This window comes from Taudactylus pleione, unplaced genomic scaffold (genome assembly GCF_031769625.1).
Source record: "Taudactylus pleione unplaced genomic scaffold, aTauple2 ptg000529l, whole genome shotgun sequence".
Taxonomy (NCBI): domain Eukaryota; kingdom Metazoa; phylum Chordata; class Amphibia; order Anura; family Myobatrachidae; genus Taudactylus; species Taudactylus pleione.
The window spans coordinates 5,192,328-5,218,829 of NW_028284931.1; the positions used below are offsets into that span (position 1 = coordinate 5,192,328).

The 26,502-nt window shown below is 43.2% G+C and overlaps 1 protein-coding gene across 3 annotated transcripts in view; it reads right to left on the reverse strand.

Moving 5' to 3' along the window:
* The window catches only part of UBXN6 (UBX domain protein 6), a 261,847-nt gene that overhangs the window by 223,419 nt on the left and 11,926 nt on the right, over positions 1-26,502 (reverse strand). The window contains exon 1 of one of the 3 annotated variants that reach the window (XM_088450840.1): positions 26,210-26,498. The exons of the other annotated variants lie outside the window; for them this stretch is intronic. The gene's annotated coding sequence lies outside the window, so the exon portion shown is untranslated. Of the gene's footprint in view, positions 1-26,209; positions 26,499-26,502 lie in introns of those variants that run through there. 3 annotated transcript variants of the gene reach the window in all.

Sequence of the window (26,502 nt, forward strand, 5' to 3'; positions counted from 1 at the left end):
AGAAGCAATTGGTCTTTAAAATTGTGACTGAACAAGCCAGACAGGACCTGTCATTTGGAGCTACAGTCCAATGACCAAAATGAACCCAAATTTATTGGTCTGAAGATGAAGTTATCAGCTGATCAGATATAACAACAACAGTGAAAAAAAAAAACAATTAATTTTTGATTGAACATTGCAGGGATCCAACCTACATATTGATATTGAACCTATGTAGTTATTTTCAATGAATATGGACTGGTTTAAAAGTTGTTACCAGCTGCCAAGTGCTGTTGCAGTCAGTTACCAACAACACGTAGCTAAGTATAAGAAAATAAAATTGGTAGTAGAGGTCTAGTGCTGGATTATCAGCCATTTCCGCATATGTGCGAGTCACACTGTGCATGCGTCAAAGTACATTAACATAGTGGCAAGCAGCAACATTTTAATCACAGAGTGATTGACATATAAGGGGTGTTTGGGGGAGGTAACGGGGTGTGCAACCTAAAATGAAGGCGTGTTGTAACCGTGTTAGTGGCATGCCGCTGCCTGCAAAAACATAGCTCTATTGTTTTAGTTCAGGCAGCCATTCTGCGCGGCCATAGTCACTTGGGAGGATGATTACCATCTGCGTGTGTGGCTGCGTATTACAAATGTGCCCAGGTAGTCTGTTGCTCCATACGCTATGTGTCGCGCCATGCGAGTCGCACTATGGTGTGGTGTATGGAGTCGCATCATACCGTACTGAAGTGCTGGAAAAGCTGTAGAGTGTAGTACAAGTTTCTGTCCACCAGGTATCGCTTTTCCTAAACTGCACTGCGCATGAATAAAAAAAAGATAATGCAACGTCTGTATGCAATGCCCACTTATTGGATGACTGAAGCGGTCATTCGGTATGCTATATTTGTCATCGATCAAGAGCTGTAATTAAGTGTGTAATAAATTATTAAATCATTCAGTGTGCAAGTCATGAGTACACTTTTGAAAAACATTATACATATGTTCTGCTGTCATTATTACAGTGCTAGATACACACACATCTCATTTTAGAAAAGTCACTGCCATTCCATGCGACGTGCTATAGTACATTGTTTTGCAGGGATGTGCGGCACTCACACAGTGATTACATGCCTTAGAAATTAACAGTTGGGTTTGAAGGGCACTGCATAAAAACATCACTGAACTACACATCTCAACCCAGAAAGACATGTCTCTATATTACAAACTGATTGTGCGTTTTATGCTGTACACTTGCAGCACTGTCCCTGCAGCGGCGGCTGCAGATGTGATCTCTCACGCATGCCCAGTGGAGCCGGTCAGGAGTGATATACAGTGCATTAGCACTAGGCTGAAGCGCTGTGCTCAAGAAAGTGGTGTGCGGCACTCCATATTCCATGTAGCGCCCTGTTAGTCGCACTATGCTGTGGTGTATGGAGTCTCATAGTACTGCGCATGCCCAGTGGAGCCTATCGAGAGTGACACAGTGCATCAGTACTAGGTTGATGTGCTGTGTGCTCTAGAAAGTTGTTTGCAGCGCTCATACCCTGTACTGTACTGTAGTGATTTCATAATTAGAAACTAGTAGTGGTGTATGAGTGAAAGAGGGTCTCTTGATTACAAACTGAATGTGCATTTTATGCTGCACACTTGTGGCACTGTCGGCATTGCCAGCGCTGTCCCTGCTGCAGAAGCTTCACATGGGATCTTGCTATGCTTGAGAGATCCAGCGCATGCCCAGTGGAGGTTGTACAACATGTCGCTACTCGGCACATAGCCGGAAGTGCCGGTCGCTGTGGCACTACAAAAAATGGTGTGCGGACAGTAATTTCATGTACCTCTTTCCTCCACTCTCAGCGACTCCAATAGTGATGGCACAAGTATCAAAATTAAAGTAGTATTGTGTTCTGAGAATTATGGTACAGTACTTAGGGGGCAGATGTTTTGTTCCTGTACTCCAAAGAATACACTGCTCGTTACATCTCCAACCTTGTCTCTTATCACACTGCCTCCTGCCCCCTCCGGTTGGCCAATAACTGGCGCTTTGCTACTTGTGCTGTCACTACTGGAATCAGGTCCACGCTTCTGATTACTTCGCGCACACTGTACCTTGCTTCCCAACCGTATTGTGTCCTGAGAATCAAGGTGCAGTACAGTACTAATTGTTAATTGTGCTTGGTTATACTTTTGTTACTGTAATGTACACTTGTGGCACCTTATACCGCAAAGACAAAATTATAAAATGTTTTGTTTACACAGGCCCCGAACCTGGAGGAGGATGCGGCAGAGGCAGAGCGCGAGGCAGCTAAGCCCGACAGCCCTCGCCAGCCAAGTAAGTGCTGTACAGTATAGTACATTGTGTTTTACTATTGTACTGTACTTTTCTTCCTTTTAAGAATGCTCTATTTATGTTTTTGTTACTCTAATGTACTGTACACTTGTGGTGCCTTATACTGTAAATAAAGACAAAATTATATATTTTTTTTGTTTACACAGGCCCAGAACCGCGCCACCACCATAAGGCGAAGGTGGAGAACGAGGCCAATACAGATCATGAAAGCCCTCCCCAGCCAAGTACTATTCAGTATATTGTATTTTACTACTGTATGTCTCTTTCTTTTAATAGCGTTCCCTCTAGGTTGTTTTAGCGGGGCGCGGCACCCTGCCCTCCTTCTGGAAGGCAAAAAGTGCCCTGCCCTAACAACCTGCGGGAGCAGTGTTCACCCACGGGTCGCAGTGTCCCGCGGGTGAAGAAATGGTCGGTGACCCGGTCAACGCCGGAGAATAGCCGTCGGGCGCATGCGCCCGGCATCTATTCTCCCTGTCTGCAGGGCTTGGGGGCTGCCCGACGTGTCCGTAAGTGCCGGGCACGCCCCCAAGAGTTACGAAAAGGGGATGTGTCTTATAGACACGCCCCCTTTTCAATGACCACGCCCCCTTCTCGGTCGCGCGCGCACGAAAGTGCCCTCTCTAGCTTTGGCGCCCTGCCTCACGCCGGAGTTAGAGTGAACACTATTTAAGAATGTCTCTCTCCCTCCTGTACTCTAAAGACCGTTCACCAAATACCCCCTTGCTCACCTTGCTTCGCAGACTTATTGTGCTACTGTGTCTTGATATTTCGGTTACTGTAATTTAGTAATGTTATGTTTACCCTCTACTTTCCCACTGTGAACATTACTATGTTTTTCTTTTCTTTACACAGAACACCTCCATATCATTGTAATGGAGGTAGACAGTGAGGAGAACAGCAATTGTTGGTAAGCCTTAACCTTGCGTATCAGTGCCTACAACCAGATACAGTACATCACTTCCACTGTACTGTACCTATATCAAGTGGTGTTACGGGGAAAAGTGGCATAAGCGCACATTTAGGTTGTATTAATTATAGCAGCACAGATCATCACTAACGATGAGATGTAAGAATATCTCTTCTGCCGGCGTGGGGGAGCATAGCGCCCCTGTCATTTACCCAGGTCTTCAATAATACATGGGGTAGAAGCGGTATCAGCGCCATTTAATCCATCTACCTCTATGTGTGATGATATCGCTTCTCCCTCACGTTGTAATGTGGAGACAATAAAATTACTTAATTTAACATTAAAGCATTTTTATTTTACAGACAGACCGGCTAATCATTGACGAGTTGGCTGTGGAGTCAGGGAGTTCCACAGCAGATGAGATGGAGCAGTCACATTTAGGTAATGTACTGTACAGTAGGTTCTTCTGCTGCTACTCCAGACTGTGCATTCTAAAATGGTGACCTAAAAATATATATTAAAAAAAATATTTAGCTCAGACATGCATGACTTACCATGAGCACTGACCTGTATGAAGTAGTACAGTACATACTTTACACTGCACTTTGCAAGATGCAGATTATATCTTATGTGCTATTATGTACACTCCCTACACTATCAGCCCCAATATACAATTTACAGTATAGCATCCTCTGAAATTACATGTCAAGTAGTTGCACTGCAATGTGGCATAATGTGAATTGTCGGTACTACAATTTGTTAATGTGACGTGTTGACAATTCGACATATTACGTGTCAGCTCTACAATATTGCATAATGTAAAGGGTGCATACACCATTATCATATATATTTTTTTAAAACAGAGCCAATTCCTCTCTGGGAATTTAGGAGACAGGAGGACCAAAAGGAGCCCACGCAGGCCACAAGCCAATTTTCAAGGTGGCTGTATTAGAGGTAAAGTACATCAATGCTTACTACTATAGTATACAGTCGTGTGCTGCTTACAGTGCAGTACATTGTTGATGTCAAGATTTTACAATATACTTTTTCATTTGAATACATTTGTTTGTAGTTTTCAAATAACAGTTTACAGAAGAGAAAGTTCAATTCAAGTTCAAAGAGGTAAAGTGTAGGGCACAATGGGCCTGATTCAGAGATGCACCTTAATGCAATCCACTGTGAATAGCTGCCTACTGCTACCCTCTCATACAGAGCATAGGGACACCCACAACTACCCTCTCATAAAGAGCATAGGGACTCCTACTGCTACCCTCTCATACACCGCATAGGGACGCCCACTAGTACCCTCTCATACAGAGCATAAGAACGGGCCATACTACCCTCTCATACACAGGATACGGACACCTACTGCTACCCTCTCATACAGAGCATAGGGACGCCTACTGCTACCCTCTCATACAGAGCATAGGAACGGCCACTACTACCCTCTCATACACAGCAAAGAGACGGCCCATACTACCCTCTCATACAGAGCATAGGGACGCCTACTGCTACCCTCTCATACAGAGCATAGGGACGCCTATTGCTACCCTCTCATACAGAGCATATGGACACCCACTACTACCCTCTTATACACCGCATAGGGACGCCCAATACTACCCTCTCATACAGAGCATAGGGACACCTACTGCTACCCTCTCATACAGAGCATATGGACGCATACTACTACCCTCTCATATAAACCATAGGGATGCCTACTGCTACCCTCTTATACAGAGCATAGGGAAGTTCACTACTACCCTCTCAAACAGAGCATAGGGACAGCCACTACTACCCTCTCATACACAGCATAGGGACGCCTACTGCTACGCTCTAACGATACTGCCTTTGAACCTCTATACACCCCTGCCTATACCTTCTGAAATCCTGCCTATAAACCTCTAAGGATGACGCTATTTTACGTACGCAGTCATACAGTAAATAAAGACTGCAGACCTAGAACCTGTGGTTCCAAAGCACAAAATATTATTCAAGTAAAAGTACAGTCAGTTACACGCTATGATCTTAAGTACAATTTAGCGCAAAGGAATTATACAGACCCAAGTACAGTTATACATACGCAGCGCTTTCTGGACCAGATGTAGGAATCAGCAAGAAACCCTCATCAATCAGCATTCAGCACGAAGACTAGAAACCCAGGGTCAGAGCACACATATTTATACCCCCCAGAAATAGACAACACAATAGAGAAGTTAGTTGCTAATACCATTGGTCCTAAAGGAGAGGGCATATGTTACAAGGCATTTAACAGGTTGGTTCAAATAGACACAGTCCACCCTCTAACAACTGGTGGTCTCTGGTTTCCCGCCTCATGCAAATCCTAACAGTTGGTCATATAATGTACATTTTGTTGCTTGAAGTCTCTGCGGTCCATAAGAATGCCTGTTGCGATCTCTACATCGAAGTTACCGGAATACTGTTGAGAGAGTACGCATCATTACAATACCAAACATGACTTACTTATCACGTATAAAACCTTAGTTACAAAATAATCTTTATTTCATAGCAATTATAGTAAATGTGCATACTTGAATCTTATACCTTATAGCTTATGGAACCTTGTATGTGACTATGTAATATGTGAGTATGTGGGGTTTGATGTAAAGACGCTAGTTAACTTGGGGCAGATGAGTGTGCATGAAGCTAATATTCGGCGTTTTCATACAGGATCTTATGCATTCGCTAATATGGGACTAGTTAACAGAGCAATTGTGCGTATTAATATGTGTATGAGAAATGGTGTAAGATGCAATCGTATGATGCAAATAGTAATATCGCCACATGTACTAAAGTGTGAGTTTATCTAAAATGGCGTTTGGGCGGCCATTCGCAAAATGGCGTCTTGAGATCGCATTTCCAAGATGGCGTCGCTGCGATCCAATTTTAAACTGATCTTGTTTCAGCGAACAACATGCTATCACAATCTGATTTTAAAATATAATTTAGGCTTACATTTATATACTATTTAGTGTTATTATGGGATGGCACAAAGTGGTGCTTAATCAATCAATAATGTGTCTCTGAGTGGGGACATAAAACTACTATTATACGCACACCGAGGATCTTGAAGATCATGTGAAAGGTGTGGGGATACACCAGTCCTATAAAAGCAGTCTTGAAGGGGAATTTGAGACTTTACATTATCTGAGGTGTTTTAAAAATAACATTTCAATAATACATTCTATGCAGGTCTAAATATAATACATTACATGATGGTATTTCCTAGTTCAGGGTTGTAATGCAGTTCTGTATTTACCTCGGTAGTCGTACTGACCACCATCATAATTTTGTTCTTTTGTTTTACTCTATTTTTACATTTTCCACATTTCAACACAATAGGAACACATCGGACACATATTCCAATTATTATGATGACAATCAGTATAAGGATTAAGAATTTGCCTATGCTGGAGATCACTTCCTGGACCCATTCCCCTAGACCTGAGAACCATTTCACTGGGTTCAGCCATGACACCCATCCTTCTATCTTTTCCCCTACTTCAGCCACTGAAGCATTATGGTTCTTACGAAATTCCCATTTTAGCTGCAGAATTTCATCCATCTTTTGGTCTATCACCTCCTTGGGGTTGCTGGTAACACTGGTGACATAGATGCGACATTTTACTCCAAATTGGGTGGCCAACGTTACGCAATACCCTCCAGTAACAGCAGTTAAATAATTTAACACTAGCCTGTGTTGCACCAGTTCTTTCTTGTACGCTTGCAATTCTCTCCCTGTATACCTGAATGTGTCATCGTACATCTCGGTGATATTATCTATTAATTAAGCAAGTTCCTGAATATATCTAAAATTTAATGTACCCCGAGTGATCCTGGTGGGATCCAATGCGACTAAAACTTGAAAGCCAGTTGTCTCACTAATTACCTGATGACGTGCATAAAGCCACTCAGTTATATTTCGTTTCCCTCTGTGTTCATATTGCGTGTGAAGATATGGTGATAGTGTGTTTTTATGTACACCAAGCATTTCAACATGTGTGAGGGTCATAACTTCTGGGATAGGTGTATACCAGCGCTAGATTAAGTTGTTGTATATAATTAAAACACGGATATATGTGTGCAATTTAAATCACATTTATTTCATCACAATACTGTTAAACATGGTAATAAATAAAACATAAAATATCCCTAAACCTTAGGAGCATGAAATCCAATGTCCAATGAAATCGCTATTGGGGGACTGTTTGGTCCAATTAATAAGACACTGGTGATAGGACTATTGATAATCCATATACAGGGTTCAGCGAATATTTACCAAGTGGATTGTCCTGATTTCTCACTCCAGATGGTGTATCCTGTGTCCAAATCCTGTTGGTAAAAGCACAGAGTGTAGACTGGATAGGACCCACTTGTAGCTGTTTCCCTTAAATGATAGTAGCCGATGTCCCAATAACCATGTGTCAGAATGTCCAAGATGAATGAATGGCGTCCCCAAAACGATAAGCGATGGAGGTGAAGCTTTACGCGTTTCGCTGGCAAATGTATAGCCAGCTTCTTCATAACTTCTGGGATTACTCTTCCCAGGTAACACAAACCTTCGGAACTCGGTGAGAGCCACTTATACACTTTTCTTCCACATATAAAATATACATTATCAGGGAGAACATAAGGAATGGTATGCATCATTATCATTGAGCACATTTCCCTTGCAAACAATCCTATTTCTGGGTCTTCCATCTGGTACATGCAAGTCTTTGGCTGTATTATTTTAGCACAATAACCATCTGGCACCTTACCAATAATTTCCTTGGTGGAACTCAATGTATACCGGTACCTAAAATGTCTCCCACTAGATTTAATTGAGCATATCAGATCATGGTTTATGGACTCATTATTAGCCCTTTGTGAGAAGGTCATCGTCTGATTATTCCCTATCACTTCCCAACTCCCAGGTTTATTGGGGTTGGTTATGTTTAAACACAAACGTGATCAATCTACTTGGAATTGATAGAGTTTGAAATGAGGTGGGTTGGATGAGAGGAATTTTCCATCCAATGTCTTCCCTTTCTGTAATTCTAAAATTTCCGTGATATTCAGCAGAAATGGCACCAACCCTACATTATGCTGACCCTGTGGCACATGTGAACACTCCCAGCAATCAGTTTGATTTAACACTTTGCCTACCATGCTATGATAATCCTCTAAAGGATTACCCACCCCAGTACGGGTTATATTTAGGCTGGCACCGCTGGATACAATTCTCATCAACTAGGGACCCACAAAGCTCACAAATACAGGAATCTTCAGACGATAAACCTCCACACCGTCCCGAGTATCCGGAATAACAGCTCTTAACAATAACAGTACTAAGATTGGTCAGACACTCCCCTGATTGGCATTGCACTCCTTCTGACTCCACTCCATCAGCACTGCCATCAACTCGCCTCTCCACAATGGGTCCCCCTTCACAGAAACCAGACATTCCCGAACCGACCAGGATCAGTTTCTGCTGCTGTTGTTTTAACTGCTTACTCATTGATATAAGATACTTTACAGTTACCTCGTTGTTACCCTTCAAGTCTTCCTGTGGACTTATAATCAAATGAGGTTGTCTACCGAACAGTATTTCAAATGGGGACAGATTTAGAGGGGGTCTAGGAGTGGTTCTTATACTATGTAGGACCAAAGGTAACGCTTCTGGCCTTCCTAGTCCAGTCTCTGCCATGATTTTACTCAACTTATTTTTAATAGTCCCGTTCATCCTCTCTACCTTGGCACTGGCTTGCGGTCGGTAAGGGGTGTGAAGTCGACTATTAATACCCATCAGCTTACACATATTTTGAAAATCACCTGTGAAATGAGTACCCCTGTCACTCTCAATGATTTTAGGGATACCGTACCAGCATACAAATTCCTGAACTATTTTCTTGGCAGTAAACGCAGCAGTATTAGTGGCCGCTGGGTAGGCCTCAACCCAATTAGAAAATACATCAATGCACACTAATACATACTTAAGATTCCTGCAGGGTGGTAATTGGATTAAATCAATTTGTATCACCTGGAAAGGTCTGTCAGTCGGTGGAATGTGGTATGGTTCGGTAGGGATCGCTTTCCCTATGTTCTTCCTCAAGCAGGTCAGACAGGACATTGCTATCTTTTCTGCTTGTGTAGAAAAACCTGGTGCGCACCAGTATGCTCTCACCAACTTGCACATACCTTGCTTTCCCAGATGAGTCAGACCGTGTGTTGCCTCAGCCAGGCTGAGGTAATATGCCTTGGGGGCTACTGGCTTACCTTGTCCGTCCCTCCAGAGACCGGAGGACTCTTGCCCACATCCCTTGGACTTCCACATGGACTTTTCCTGAATTGAACACAAACTTTGCATCTCAATTAATTTCAGCATATCAATTGTCTGGAAAGACATCATTTTTTTCAGTGGGAGAAAACATTTTTAAACCTGCTGCCCATTTTGCAGCTTCATCGGCTCTGTTGCCCAGTGACACCGGATCATCCTCACATGTATGGGCTTTACACTTAATTACTGCCACCGCTTTGGGCAGTTGGATTGCTTCTAAAAGATGTTTTATGTGTCGGGAATGTGCAACTGATGTGCCTGCTGCTGTAGACGCCACAGAGCCCCGAAATCGTGCACCACCCGAACGCGTACCTCGAGTCAGTGTAAATGTTAGCAGATTTGCCTGCTGCTAGTTCACATGCTCTAGTTAGTGCTACTAACTCTGCCACTTGGGCTGAGTGAGGAGGACCAAGAGGTTTAGCTTCTATGATGTCTGTGTCATTTACAACAGCATAATCTGTACATAATTCACCTGTGTCTGTTTGTCTATGACAACTCCAAAAATGTGTGTCGTGTATGTCAGGTCTAGCAGTAAAGGTCTGATTCAGATATTCCATACAATCGCAGATATTCCATACAATCGTGTGTATTATTATGTCCGCTGAACTCACCCTCCTCCAGCAACTCGTCTCCTTCCACCCTTTGTACATCATGTTGTACATATGGTAAATACGTTGCTGGATTCAGCGTGCTGCAACGTTTAACAGTGATGTTTGCAGGTGCGATTAGAGCTAGTTCCCATTTGGTAAACCTAGCCGAAGAGACGTGTCTGGTTTGAGCAGAGTTCAGCAGAGCAGATACAGTATGGGGAATGTATACAATAATATCATGACCCAATACTATGTCCTCACTTTTACACACCAATAGAGCGGTACCTGCTACATTTCTCAAACAGATTGGGGAGTGATCTCGCCACTGTGTCCAATTGGGTACTGTAGTATGGTACGGGCCTACTGGCATCACCATGTTTTTGTGTAAGGACACCTGCAGCACAACCATCGGCTTCCGTACAATACAAATCAAAAGGTTTTTCATAATCAGGTATTCCCAATGCAGGTGCTTTTTTGTCAGACTATCCTTAAGATTAAGGAAAGCCTGCTCTGATTCCTCTGTGTGTATGACACGATCGGGCTTTGAGGAAGAGACTAAGTCCAGTAAAGGCAAGGCCAAAACAGAAAAACCTAGGATCCACATTCTACAGTATCCACACATTCCCAAGAATATACGAATTTGCTGTTGATTCTGCGGCAGTGTCATGTTCTGTATGGCCTGGATTCTATCATTTGTGAGATGTCTTAACCCCTGGGTTAGGCAGTGTCACAAATATTTTACTCTGGATTCGCACGGCTGTAGTTTGTCCTTAGCCACCTTGTGTCCTGTATGTGAGAGATGAAGCAACAAAAGTTTAGTATCATTCAAACATGACAAACGAATCAGAACACAGCAATAAATCGTCCACATATTGAATTAGAACAGATCCATTTGCAGGTTGAAAAGATTGTAAACAGTCATGCAATGCCTGGGAAAAAGATACTGGGGCTGTCTATGAAACCTTGGGGCAACCGTGTCCATGTATATTGCACACCTCTGTATGTAAATGTGAATAGATACTGACAGTCAGGGTGGAGAGGCACAGAAAAGAAAGCCGAACAGAGGTCAATGACAGTGAAATGGGTTGCATTTGGTGGGATCTGCATCAGGATCTGGATTTGGCTGGATTTAGCACTACGGGGAATTGGCTCTCTACGACTTTATTAACACCTCTAAGGTCTTGTACCAGCCTATAACCCCTCCCACCACTATTTTTCACCGGAAAGATGGGACTGTTGGCTACACTAGCTGTACGGACTAAAATTACCTGTTGCAATAGTCGCTTAATTATTTCCAAAAACCCCTAATTCTACCTCCTGTTTTAGTGGGTACTGGGGAATTTTTGGAGCTTGCCTACCGCTTTTTAAATTACGGGGCTTACGTTTGCCATTAATACAGTGTCCTGTCCATCCTTAGTCCAAAGGGAATCTGGAATTTGGGACATTTGATCTATCTGGGATGGATTTTCATTTAAACTGGTAGAGTGATACATTATCCTTTGGGGAGTGTCAAACATATCCTGCACCTCGTGCGCAACTCTCTCAGGGATATCTAAAAATACACCATCAGGGGTGCAATATATAACACATCCCATCTTACATAACAAGTCTCTACCCAGCAGGTTAGTAGGAGCCGCAGCAGCCAAAAGAAAAGAATGCTTGGTATGCAACGGCCCAATAGTAACCTCTGTGGACTTTGTTAAAGGATAATGTTCCACTTTACCTGTTACACCCATTGTTGGTACTGTCTCGTTGGTCACCTGTAAATTAACGGGAGATTTTATCACTGACCTGGTCGCCCCTGTGTCTACAAGAAAAGGATATTCAGTACCAGCTACATCAACCATCATGACCGATTCTTCCCTAGTACTTCCCGTTAACCTGACTATCTGTAGACTACAGGTATGACCTGACCCCTAGCGTTGGCTACCATTCTCCAATAAAGCATTAACGGCCACAATTGGAGCTGGTGCCTGCTGGACATTTGCTGTTCTCTGTGCATATCCCTTATGGGGATATCCAGGGTTGTCAGGCACTAGGCCCGTGGCATAAATTCAGGCAATAGGCCTGTGGGTATACAGGTGGGCACAAGGCCCGGGCTACATACGGATCATTAGACCCAAATGAAGGTATCTGCCCCACAAATCAGGGGTGTGAGTGACCTGGGCATTAGGCCCAGGTCGCTAAGGGGCAAATAGGTGGGCCAATACTAGGGGCAATGCATATGGTGTCAACTATTGGGGACACTGCATAGGGGGACTACTATGGGTAATGCATAGGGGGATTACTACTGGGGGCAATGCATAGGGGGGGAAACTACTACTGGTGCCAATGCATAGGGGGACTAAAGGGCATTAATGTGCAGCATAATGTGTAAAGGCCAGGGATGGCTGTGTGGCATCATTTGTAAGGGGCATTTCTGCATGGCATAATGTGTAAAGACTGGGCATTAATGTGCAGCATAATGTTTAAAGGCCGGGCATGGCTGTGTGGCAAAATGTGTAAAGGCCGGGCATGGCTGTGTGGCATAATTTGTTAGGGGAGGTCTGAGAGTTATATGGGGAGCTCTAAAGCATAAATTATGATGGGACCCAGAAACGGTCAGGAAGGTCCCCATTTTTTTTTTTTTTTTTTTTAAAGTGGAGGGTCCCTGGGACCCACATATTTTGTCACTCACCGCAATCACTGACCATACCAGTAAAATATTATAAACAATAAACCTGATTAAAGATGACATGAAGTAATAACATTTGCAAAGTTGTGAAATAAACAGATTTTAATTTCTGGTGTTGTCTCGCTCTCAATTATATATGCTATAATATTGTAGGTAAATATTGCCTTATACTATGGGATGAGGGTGTTCCCTCTTATTGATGAATGCACTTTTACACATTTAAAAGTGTAATGTATCAATTAATTGTTAACACAATTGTATCTCAACTTACATTATTAGCAGTATACTGAACACATTATCAGGTTACCAACATATGAATATGATAGAGAATTACAGTAAGTAACTAACCCTATTATGAACCAAGCCAAAAGGCACTCCTTTATATTATTATTGTGGTTTATAATGAAACCTTATTCTTTAAATTTTGTTCCTTTAGATATTAAGATTCCAAACATCTGTTTATTAGCAGTATTAACTGCTTTACACTGGTGTGCAGAGACTGGTATTATCCTTTGTAACCTAAAGGATAGGTAAGGTACAAAATTTCGTATTTAGCAGAGCCATCTGCATAATCAAAATCACGGATATTTATATTTTGCAAGTATTATATAAGTACAATAGGGTAATGTTCAATGTGTTCCCACTATTTTAGTAGGTTTATCAACAGACTAATACCCCTTTTACACTGCTGCAATTACCCAGGTTATTGCTGGGTCTTCCCAGGTAGCGGCTCATGCCCCTTTCACATCTCCAAAATAACCCGGGTTATTGCAGTGTTGAGGCGGCTCGACCCGGGTCGAGGTGCAGTCTAAAAGCACCACTTTAGAATAACTCTGGTCGAGCAACCCAGCATTTCAAACCAGGTTATAAGTAGTGTTAAACACGGGTCGGACTCGGGTCTATGTGCTCTTAAAAGTGTCTGACCTGGGTTATTCAACCTGGAACTCAGGAGAAAGTGCTGATTGGCTGCCTTGATGTTGTCAGCAGCCTGAGCCCTGCCAGCACACTACACAGAGAAAGATTGTGTCGCAGTCAAATAATTTGATAAGATCGTTTGCAATTATTATCTGACGATCTAGTTGTCTGTGGTCTGATAAAGAGTAAATCGGACGCTACTTTACGTTGGCGCGATCCAATGCGCACAAATGCAAACCCAACACACACAGATTCTCACAACGCACAAACAGACATATGCATACACAGAGACTCTTGTATGTGTATCCACATGCGTACACAGACGCTCACGTGCGTATTTCACATACATACATACATACATACATACATAAAAACATTTTCTATTCAAATGCACAAACGCACATATGCGGAAGCATATGTATATAATGGTTTCTATTCACAATAAGTTAATAAAGAGTTATTAAAGGTCTTTTTAACAAGTAATTACGATGCAATGTGTACATAAATAAGAGCTAAGGTTTAGAACATAGTAGACATGTCATGTTTGGCATCATACTAAATCCCTATTTGCAGACTTCCGTACCTATCGGCAAAGAAGTCGCATCTTGCGTCCACTAGTTATGGATGATAGGGAGTTATTGTATAGAATGTCATTATCTATATGCAGATTATATATATGTAGCTAGATTTAACCAGTTTTTTGGCGGGAAACTACACAATGCAACCGTTTGAGGACTGAGCCATGCCCCTGATGACACCGTATGAATCGACCAATGACAGCATCCAGAAGCAAGAACCAATGGAAAACTGTCAACTAGTTCTTTGTTAACGTAGAACTCTGTAAGGTATATGCGCATACGTCTCGCTACAAAGGGGGCTTGCTGTCGATGCTGAGTGACAGCACGGCCCCTTTGGTGGGCGTGCCGGGGTCGTTGCTGCCCAGACGGAGGCGTTCCCATGGGAACGCCTACCGTCTGGGGGCGGGCCCCACTGACATCACAAATGATGTCAGTGGGAGTGCTTCTGGGTCTGATAGAGCCAAAAGCACTCCAGGGCTTGCGGCAGACGAGACCCTACCACAAGGGTCTTGTCGCAAGCCCGATGGTCTTGACCATCGCGACCATCTTTTTGGCCGCTCGCTATAGCTGTGGGTGGTCACCCACAGCTATGCGAGCGGCCAGGAGGCCACTCTAAAAAAAAAAGAGAGGGAGGGCACCGATTCAGAGAGAGTGCTCTGAAAGAGTGTCCGGCTCTGAATCAGGCCCTCTGTTATATATAAATATATAGCACAAATGCTGCAGTCCTCAGGCTCCCACAGGACTCAGCATCAGGTAGTAAATAAATTAAAATCACTTAAGAAAAACTACCAAAAAAATTCATGACCACAATAAAATAAAAGTGGGGCAGGTTTGAGTGAGAATTTTTTGACCTTTGTGCTGTTTTTTTTTGGGCACACAGCTTTAACCATGCCGTAAAGCCTTTCTTTCTCCAACCTTGTGCTCTGTCAGCCATGATTGCTGCAATGCTGCAAGCTCCTTTTGTTCCATTCTGACACCTCATCTTTTGGAGCCTAAAAGTCCACTTAAAATAACATCCATGGAGTTTTGGAAAAGGGCCAACCCAGGAATTACCTGGGTCGAAAGTGCAGTGAAAACAGACCAACCCGGGAGTAACCCGGGTTGAAAGTGCAGTGTGAAAGGGTTTGACCCTGGTTCAATATCCCTGGTCAGATCCAGGTTTGAGATGTGAAAGGGGCATCAGTGGAAAAGGGTCCCTGAAAAATAACCCAGGTCAAGTGACCTGGGAATCCAGACCAGGTAGCTAACAGGGTTGGACCTAGGATAGAAGGTGCAGTGTAAATGGCGCGACCCGGGTCATGCCTAAAATGAGCTGGTTGGTGGCTGTGGAGTAGTCAACTCCCACTTTTTATGACCTCACAAGTTTAACAGGGCATACCCAGGTTCAGTGTGAACTAGGGATGTGCAGGCTCGGTTCTACTCGGTTCCATTCGTTTTTTTTTTACCGAATCTTATTGGCTATCCAAAACTCGTGACAGCTGATACCCAATAAGATTCGGTAAAAAAACCCGAACGGAACAGAGTAGAACCGAGCCTGCACATCCCTAGTGTGAACAGGGCTGACCAAGGAATAACCCGGATCGAAGGTGCAGACCCCTTTCACATCGCACACACGGGCCAGACCCGGGTTTTGAACCCGGGTCCGACCGAGGTCAGACCCGGGTCAGGACCTTTCACATCGCCTTAATAACCAGGGTTATTCCTGGGTTATTGCAGATTTGGTGCCTTTTAACTCAACCCGGGTTGCCCATGTTAAAACAGTGTGATGTAATTTTTAAAGGATTTTATTGGCTCACAATTATGACTTTTTCAGTAAAGAAAAAGGAGGGGCTGGGGAATGCTTGCAGTGCAGCAATCATGGCCGACAGAGCACATGTCACAGATGCAGCCCATATTTTGCTGATGTTGCGATAAGTTATCGCATCCTTGACAGTGCCAGTTATCGGTTTACATATTTTCTTCCTCACCTCTGACCCGCAGCAACTCCATTACTTCTTCATCACTCCTGTTTGCCACGATTCCTCCAGTGAAACTAAAGTACAGTATAGTATACTGCACTATCTGTATATAGCTTATTATTACCGTAGCTGCCTTTTCCCCAAAGTGTGCAGTGCAGGACAGTAATGTAAATACAGAGACATGTGCTCTGTGTGCAGGAAAAAGCCAATCAGCACTATTTTCTCAGACCCGGGTCGAATATCCCGAGTCTGTAACATTTAAGAGCCAAGTAACCCGGATCCGACCTGTGTTTAACCCTCCTTTGAAGCCGGGTTGAATAGGTTATTAATTTTGGTGCATTTAAAAAATCACGTCGACCCGGGTCGACCAGGCAACAACCTGGGAATAACCCGGGTTATTGTGGCGTTGTGAAAGGGGTATAAAGGTGGTCTGAACTGGGTTGGAACTATGTCTGAAAACACAGGTCAGACCTGGGTTTTTGGTGAAAAATGGATATAACTTAGAGCAATTGGTGTACATAAATTAAATATAGAAATCCATATTTAGCAAAATGATCTGCATAATAATTATATTTCATGTTGTTATCGTTAATTAATTATTGCTTTTAATGTGCACATTTTTAATTTATAAAAAAAAAAGGTTATATTTTACAGTGCGCCAAACAAAGAATTATTTTCCCTTTTATTCTTTGTATAATCAAACTTATTGTCTTTGGCAGCACTCCCGCATGAATAAGACATATGAATTTTAGAGCAGCGCTTGACAATTTTTTGTAAAATCTAGGAGCCAGCTTAAATGTTTAGGAGCCAGACTATCATCCGCAACTGAAATATATAAAGCACCACACGTGACCGTTCAATGCCCTTCAACCTCCCCACATGCCATCAGACCACCACACATGCCCCTTCAATGGTTGTCAGATTTTGCCACATGCCCATACCTGCCTCCAATTCATATTATGCCACACCCTAGTGCTTAAATACAAAGTTTGCCACACAGTATGACCCATGACCCAAATACAAAGTAGGTCATACAGCTTGACCACATTCATACACATGTGGGATGATGAGTTATATAAGTACATAGGATGATACTGTACATGTGTAATTTGGGGAGGGATGAAGGGAGAGGAACTCTTAAGGAGTTTTATCTGACGAATGAGCAAGGTGCAAGAGTTGTATTAATTCAATTACAGTGGGGCAGTACTGAGGGAAAGGAGGGGGGTTAGGGGCATGCAGTACTGGGGGAAGTATTTACCTTCTTCCTGCTGGGAGCTCAGCATGAGCTGCACCTTAGCCTCTCCTTCAACAGCAGGATGTAGAGCTTCCAGCTTCCTCCTGGTCTTGGCAGTGTCCACCTCTGGCTTTCTGTGTGTGGAGAGTTAGCTCAAGGAGTCAGGGATGCAACGCAGGCATTTGGAGGGTCCCGGCACCAACATGATGGGGGCAACAACGCTGATGCTGCAGCCGGTAAAGTCATAGGACGCTATTTGCGCTCGCTCGTTCAGAAAAAGGGGCCGGATATTTAAATAGAGCGCTCGCTCTTTGCGGTCTGTTGACGCCTCTATGTCTGAGCGAGCGAACAAAATATGCGCTCGCTATTTTGTAAAGACGCCCCCTGGCCGTTCGCATCATACGACATCGCCTCTATTTATTAGATTAATCGAGTACATCAAAAGGCGTCTGAACTGCTCGCAGTGCTTGTGGTTGGATTTTCCTACCGCAATCATGCGAACAGTTCAGGCTTATTGACAACCAAGTGACGTGGTCGATGATGCTGCTTTGTTAATTATGCACATCCTTAAAACGCCCGTTTTGACCGTTTCGCACGCCTGCGTTCGGATCTCCACTCCCCGTTTTCAAGCACCTTCCCGTTACCACCCACAAACGCCTGTCACTCAAATTAGCGGCACTCGCTATTTTGCAAACACACGATTCCGACCGCACTGACTGGTTGGCGCATGCGCATTACGACCCATACGCATGCGCAGATGTGCAAACATCACTCGTATCGAGCGAGCGGCCGCTTACGAGCGGCTCTGAATCAGGCCCATAGGGTGGCTGGAAGGAAAGGGGTGCAGAACCCGAAGAGGAGAATGCAGAGGCGCTGCTGAAGAGCTGTTGGACTTCAATAGCAGAGCGTCAGCTGGTGGGCAGGGAGGGAGGGAGACACTGCAGGCAGCATGGCCATTGCTTGGGGAGATAATGCAAGCGGTGATTGGCTGTGGCGCGTGCACTCAGCTAGTTCATAGCACGTCCCGTGGGACGGACCTGCTCTTAACTAAAAGTGGGTCCTGCAGTGATCGCACTGAGCAAAAACAAATGTGGATCCCAGGGACCCCTCACTTTAAAAATTTGTGGTCCTACTCCACAATTTCTGGGTCCCAACACAATTTATGATTTTTGAGCTTCCCATATGCCATCAGGCCACACCACATGCCTTATACGTACTGTACACTAGGGAAAGTTGCACTTAGTTAAGAACAGATAATGCTTATAAATATATTTTACTTGGCTATCTCACATAGCCAACAGGTGTAATGCTGGGGGCAGACAGGGGGCTAAGGACAGGCAACAGTTGGGACAGTGCCGGTGGTGGGGGCAGTTGGGCAATAATCACATAAAATTGTCTAAATTAGATAAAGCCACAAATATCAACCGGCAAAATAAAATCATGTGGGTCAATAATAATAGTGTAGAAATCTCAATAACTATAAAACACAATAATAGCAGCTATGTAATGCTGTGCTGATGTCTATGTGGGTTAGTAAGCTCAGGCAAGCGGTTTTCAACTGCTAAATAATCACTCGGCACTTAAGAGCCTGATTCAGAAATGTATGAAATGATTTTTACGCAGATGAAGCGTTTTTTTTGCTATTGCACATGCATATAAGCAGCACTCTGCACGCGCAGCGATTGTCTTGCGATTCCGCACACACAGAGAACCCATTCGCAAAGTGAGTGACAGGTAGCTTTTGGGGGTGGTAACGGGGGGGTAGTTAGAAAAATGCAGGTGTGTCTGACCATTTAAACGTCATTGCCTGGGTGTGTATAAATTAGACATTGCTATTTCCTATGCAGCGTGTCTGAAGGTCAGACCTTCCACAAGGGCTGCATGGCTGGTCCATGCTACTGGTATTTACGATGGCAAACAACGTTCAACGCAAATGAGAAAGCAGCTGCGGTCCATGCGAAATTGCAGCTGCGATCACATTAGCGTCCATCTCTGAATCAGGCTCTATCACCGTTACAATATGAGCACATTCACATGGATTAAATTGGGTCCACACAATTGTTTAGCCCACTGATAATGGTATAGGTTAGTCTTTAAAGTTAATGCACCAATGTCCACTACTGGTGAAATCTATACTGTAATACTAATGAATTCCCACTGTTGGTTAGTGAACACTACATGCAGTGAAAAAGAAAAGTGTTCATATAATAACATACTGTAATGTGAATGTGAGCTGTTTGCTCTCTCACCGATTCCACTCACAGGTCAGCTGTCCTAGTAGTACTCCCAGCTGATTAACCCTTCAGTGCCCGGAATCAATGCAGGGCAGACTGAGTTCCAGCCTGGGTAGATAAGGCAGTAGAAATACTTGCAGCAGTGCGTGTGCCGTAATTAATGGGGAAATGGCCACAGTATATTAGTCTTGTTTAGCTGTCCAGACAGCCTGTGACACTGACAGCGTTATCATGCTGGACGGAGCCCCTGGGGAGGTCATGGTGTAGGTGAATTTCACACTATCACAGTGCTGTGTGCACACTTACAGCCTCGTGCCTCGGTGGTGAGACTGAGAACCAGGAACAGCAAAACTCCTGTTCAGAGCAAAGTTCCACATGGCTGCCAGTCAGACTGGAGAATGCTGCTGTACCACATCACTGGGGGAGTGGCTAGACTTTTTGGACCAATTGGAAGCCGTTCAGTGGAGATGCTGCTGGCAGGAATTGGCTGGACACAGAGGATTGCCACAGGTCTGTGAGTCCCAGCACGTACTGCAGGACCCGGCCATATTTAAAAACTGGGTCCCTCACTATGTAGCGCATATTTTTGCGATCACTGATAATCTGGTCGCCAGGCAGTAAAATCTGGTCATCATGGCGACCTGGCCCCTGGGATTTGTTGAGCCCTGTTTTAGAGATACCGACTACTGTACAAGTTCTCCCAATATCCCCTTCCCCTATTTACATATTACTCTACTTCAGTGAATTTTAACCTTTTTTAACTCGAGGCACACTACGCAAGATCTTAAAATTGCCAAGGCACACCATCCGGCAATGCAGCATGTGTGACCTATGAAAAAAACATACATATTGGCTCCCACATAAAAAAAACCCCACACACATTGGCCTCCACAGAAATAAAACACACATGCATTGGCCCCCACAGGAATAAAAAACACATGCATTGGCCCCAGAGAAATAAAATCTACATACAGTACAATGGCCCTCACAGGAACAAAACTCAATACATTGGCTCCCACAGAAACAAAAAGACATTGCTGACCCCCAAAGAATAAACCACATTGTTCCCCCCAAAAAACAAGAAACACTGTCTCCCACATTTAATATTAATTTACATTTTTCTGCCCCTACCTGTCCCTATTCTGCAGAGCTATCAGCATAGTGCAGCATGCAGGCAGGCTGGTGGTTCTGGTCGCCGTGGGGCTGGCTGGCTGGTAGAGCTGGTGGCCACGAGGCTGGCTGGCAGGCTGGCTGACTGGGGGTGCTGGTGTCCTTCATGCAGGGCATCTCTAGATGCCGCGGGAATGGCTGACTGGAAACGCGGCGTGCGTGACCTGTGATGTCACGCCACCGCATCTGCATAGGTGACGGACCGGGCATGCCTGAGACTCCCAGAAGAGCTCAACGCTGCCCGGTCCGCAGCACGGCAAATCTGACTGGCGGATCTAATCGTGCGGCACACTAGTGTGCCACGGCACAATGGTTGAAACACACTGCTCTACTTTCTACAAGTTTTACCCATCCCCCTCATTTAGAAAAACACTAACCTGATTAATGCCCACTTTCATTTGGAATGGTAAACAACCTTGCATAGGTTTGCTGAAACTCAGCCAATCTAGATCGAATGGGAGTATTACAAAATATAATTATGTATCTCTGTTGCACTATTTGAAAGACTGGCTACATGTAAATTATTTATATGCTCATACATCCCTCAAGTCACAATTCTTAGGCAATATTAATCATTATTTCTTACATTTACATGACCAGGAGTTGTCCGAAGACTTCTTAAACAACCCTCTTCTCTGGACAACGAGGAAACTATGGCACATTCCTCGACATCACAAAAATCTTGAATTTCCAAAAATCCCTTCATATGCCTTTACTCAGAATTCCAAGACAACATGGCTGCCTAGTCTTTTACTATTTGGCGAGTTGGTGAGATGGGTTTTTTATGTAATTTGATCTCTAAATTAACGCCTGCTTACATTTTCAGAAATCAAGTCAGTCTTCTCTATAGGGTTTGATTACAGCTGCATTTATATCAGCCAAAAATGCACTCACACTGCATGCATGGAACGGAATGCAGATATTCACTCATATGCCAAATTCCACAAATCTATGTATTCGCCCCAATCCATTTTCTTGCTGAAGTAGTAGTCATCATTATCTCACCCATTTTCCCCAGCCCTGTACCTGGTGTAAGAGATTTATCTGAAATCAAAAGGACATCACATTGAGACTAAAATGCATTTTTGGCCAAAAAACTACCAAAAAAAGATGCTCAGCACAAGCAGAACCGAGAGGGGCACCTGGTGAACAGAGGGGAGCAATTTGCTGCAACTTGAGTAACAGTTTATGAGGACACCTCTGTATATGAACAACACTGCATAGCCCACGACACATCCTTAATCAACTAATTTTATGTGCAAATGCCACGTTGCCACCTGGTCTTGCCTATTTAGCTAGAAGTGGAGGTACAACTGAATTGCCTACGACTCTAAATAGCCCACACTTGACCATAGTTATTTATAATTGGCATACATAGTGCTAAAAGTGCAACACCCATCCTCAAATGAACTTATATGCAATTCTGCATCAGCCTTTCTATCTTCTACCAGATCAGATGCACTGCTGTAAATTCTTGCAGACCTGCATTGGGACTTGAAACAGCAAGGGTACAGCTGATGTGACTGCAGTTTCTCACAAAATCCAATATGTTAAACTTTTCTCACCTGAAAAGGTTTGCTTTTATAGTGTCAGTTAAGAGAGTCAGGAAGTTTGCTACATAGCGCTGAGAGTATTGTCTGCTAAGGTTTATGGTGCATACATACACGATTTTTTGAATGATTATCGATATCGTTTATCGTTCACTTTCTGAGTTAAAACGATGAACGATTATCGTTCATGCGCGTTCAGTTGGTCAGTCTGACTGAACTACAAACGTGAACGATTTTCATTAAGGGAATATGCAAAAATCGTTTGTAGTTCAAAAAAATTGTTCATTACACTTTAAATAATCTGACAGATAATCTGACAGAAAATCGTTCAGAAAATAGTTGGTAACAAAATCGTTGTGTGTGTATGCAGCCTTAGAATTTTAATTTCTGTGGCTGCAAATGGGATTTGAAATTTGTCTCATTCATTTAATGTATACCTGGAATTATATAAAGGCTCAGTGCTTCAGGCTAATCCCTGTTTATAGAATTTGACAATTCACCTTTAATGTAAAGTTCTTTAAGAAGGTTGGGGACAGAGATGTGTGGTTTTGAGATTAATAGTACATTACCCAGCAGAGAGTGGTAACAAAGTGGCAGCTCTGGCACTTGCAATATTATAGTTTTATAAATCCATGCCAAGAGTAGCTTCATAACTAAAGCATACAGTATGTATTCCACTGATAAGTGTATGTCTGTGATTAAGTAAAATAGCCATTCCTCATTGTTTAATAATTGCTAAAGGATAGTATGCAGTGGCGGCTCTAGAGGTTGGGCAGCAGTGCGGTCAAAAATTAAAATAAAGGAGCCATACCAACTGCCAGTGATGTTTGGCAGCATTTGGTATGACTTCCCCATTTTAAATTTGGGACCACGCTGCAGCCTCACCTCTCGAGCAGCCACTGATAGAATGTGTTTTGCTAGAGAGGCTAGTGTTACTAGTTGTAAAATGAGTCTCTTAGAGTATATGATCATCTGTATTTAAATTGTGGCATCATTGTGCTTAACTGAGGCGTTTGCTAACATTCAACTTAATCAGCATCAGATTCATGGACATTATGAATTGTGAAAACAAGAGTGAAACTATCTGCTTAATTATAACTGAGTTTCACGTGTGCAAAAACACAAGGAAAAAGGTTGCTCCAAAGTAGAATTTACCTAAACAATATCTTCCAATTGAATAAATCATTTATAACGATTTTCAAGTATACGCAATAATTAGGGTTGCTACTCCTGAGCCAATAGTCACAAATCCAAAACCCCAGAACAGTAGTCCTTAAAGTGGAATGCACACTTATATTGCATAGATATATACAAATCTTATATTAAATTGTAACTTTTATTCATTTACTTATAATAAACAATTAATAATAAAATAAGCTACATAAAAAATATAGGATAGTGGTGAAAATTAAAATCAAGGCTGTAAGTTGTCTCAGTGCCTCACTTGTTAATATATCTCAAGTTGCTGTGTTTGTAAAATACACACCATTATGCTGATCTATTCCTGTGCGAGTGCGCACACCCACACCTGTATTTCTTAGTAGATAGCAGTTAGTTTTTATAAACAAGGCAGCAATGGGAGTCTTATAGTGTCACTATAATGTAGTAGAATAAATGTGCAGCCTGATGTCATCCAACTGAGGTAAAAAAAAAACACATCTTAGTAGCTCAAGGGTTACACGTCTCCACTGCACCCTTTCATTATCATTTAGCCCTCTGTTCAATGGTGCATACACACGGGACAATCATCAGCGATAACTATATCGCTGAACGATCTCCCTGCACCTTCCCGGTGTGCTGGATGATCGATATTGATCATCCAGCGTTCCACCAACAACAGGCCAGCGGGTCCCTATGTAACCTGGTTGATATCAACACAGCACAGACGGTGTAATGGTTAGCGTTACTGCCTCACAGCACTGAGGTCGTGGGTTCGATTCCCACCACGGCTCTAACTGTGCGAAGTTTGTATATTCTCCCTGTGCTTGCGTGGGTGTCCTCCGGGTGCTCCGGTTTCCTCCCACACTCCAAAAATATACTGGTAGGTTAATTGGCTCCCACCAAAAAAAAAAAATTAACCCTAGTGTGTGCGTGTAGGTAGGGAATATAGATTGTAAGCTCCACTGGGGCAGGGACTGATGTGAATGTCCAGATCTTCTCTGTAAAGCGCTGCGGAATATGTGTGCGCTATATAAATAACTGTTAATAATTATAATAATAATAATAATAGCATCAACCAGGTTGGCCTGCATGCACGGCCGAAGGACGATATCGTTATCGTCCATACATGCCCGTGCATCGCAGGTCGTTGGAGGGTACCAAAAAATGAATGATAACGGTTGATATAGTAATCGTTCATATCGTGCATTTTTATCGTGTACGCACCATTAGTTACACAGGTGTAATTTCTCTCAAGTGTGCACTGTGGCCCTGATTCAGAGCCGCTCGTTCTGACCAATGTTCGCACATCTGTGCATGCGTATGGATTTTAATACGCATGCGCGAACCAGTCAGTGCGGCCGAAAATCGTTTGTTCGCTATATAGCGAATGCCTGCTATTTTGAGTGACAGAAGGAGGCGTATGTGGGTGGTAACAGGGGAAGGTGCTTGAAAACGGGGGTGTGGAATTCGAACGCAGGCGTGCTTAAAGGTCAAAACGGGCATTTTAAGGGAGTGCATAATTAATACAGCAGCGTCATTGACCACGTCACTTGTTTTTTTTTTTACTCAACTGCTCGCAAAATAGCGGTTGAAAAAACCAGCCACAAGAATAGCGAGCAGTTCATACGCTGTTCGATGTACTCGATTAATCTAATAAATAGCGGACATGACGTATGGTGCGAGCGGCAAGGGGGTATATTTTTCAAAATTACAACCGCAAGTTTTGCTCGCACGTTCAGACTTAGAGGTGTGAACAGACCGCAATTAGCGAACGGTTCATTTGAATAGCCACCCCTTGTTTTAAAACGAACGACTGCAAATAGCGAGCGGCTCTGAATGAGGGCCTATATACATAGTGGCAGTTCACTTGTAACAAGTGTATCCGGCTCAGTTCTATTTCCCACACTGCACGGATGGATTATATAAAATGTATCTTTATCATCAGTAGTTATAGTACTGAGGCCTATGATAGGGGTTAGCTTTTGCTGCTCGTGTACATAAAATTAAATATTATATTCTTAATATTTAATTTTATGTCAATTCCACCAAGGAACCCTTGGTGGAATTTACATAAAATGAAATATTCAAAGCACCCTGCTAGCCAAATGAGGCTAGAAGAAAAAACTGTGTACAAACGGTTTTCATATTTTATGTGTTTATTTTTCACATAACATGATACCGTCACACATATGACTTATAATAAAGTCACATATACAGTATATTCTCTTTTCTCCTTTATATTCCTCTTTATCAATGCCTTCAAAACCTATATTGAGCCAACTTATCATTTCATATTTGTAATATGTAGTACAAAGATTTGAACATTTAGCGCTAAAACCTCTCTAGATATGTGAGCTGCACTTAATGGGCTTTTACATGGAATATGCATCTTGTGTGCCTAAATCCATGCAGCATGACATATAAAAAGGAACCAGCAGACTAGAATGGCAGGTTCAAAATTAATTTTACTTGTTCAATACGTGGGGGGAGAGAATAACGGTGTCCCGCTATCTCCTCCAATATATACAGTACTGGTGTTCTTATTTGACAAGTCTGGTCTGTGTTTTATCCTTACTGTTAGGGTGCTGTTGATAGCTGGGGAAGTCTTCTGGTAAGGTTGGAGAACCACTCGGACTAGGGTGCAGGGGCTCCGGACTGGGGTTGTAGTGGCTGGAGCCTAAGTGAGTGATATGTCTGATTAAAGACTATATCCTGCACTCCGGCTTTGTGGTATTACAGTCCCGTCTTGGGAGGGGAAACGCTGGATGTGATCGCTGCCGATCTCCGTCTGCTTCCTCCTCCGTTACAGAGACTCACCTGTCTTCCTGTCTCTGCGTGTGGCTTGATCCCCCCTGCTCTGGGAGTTGT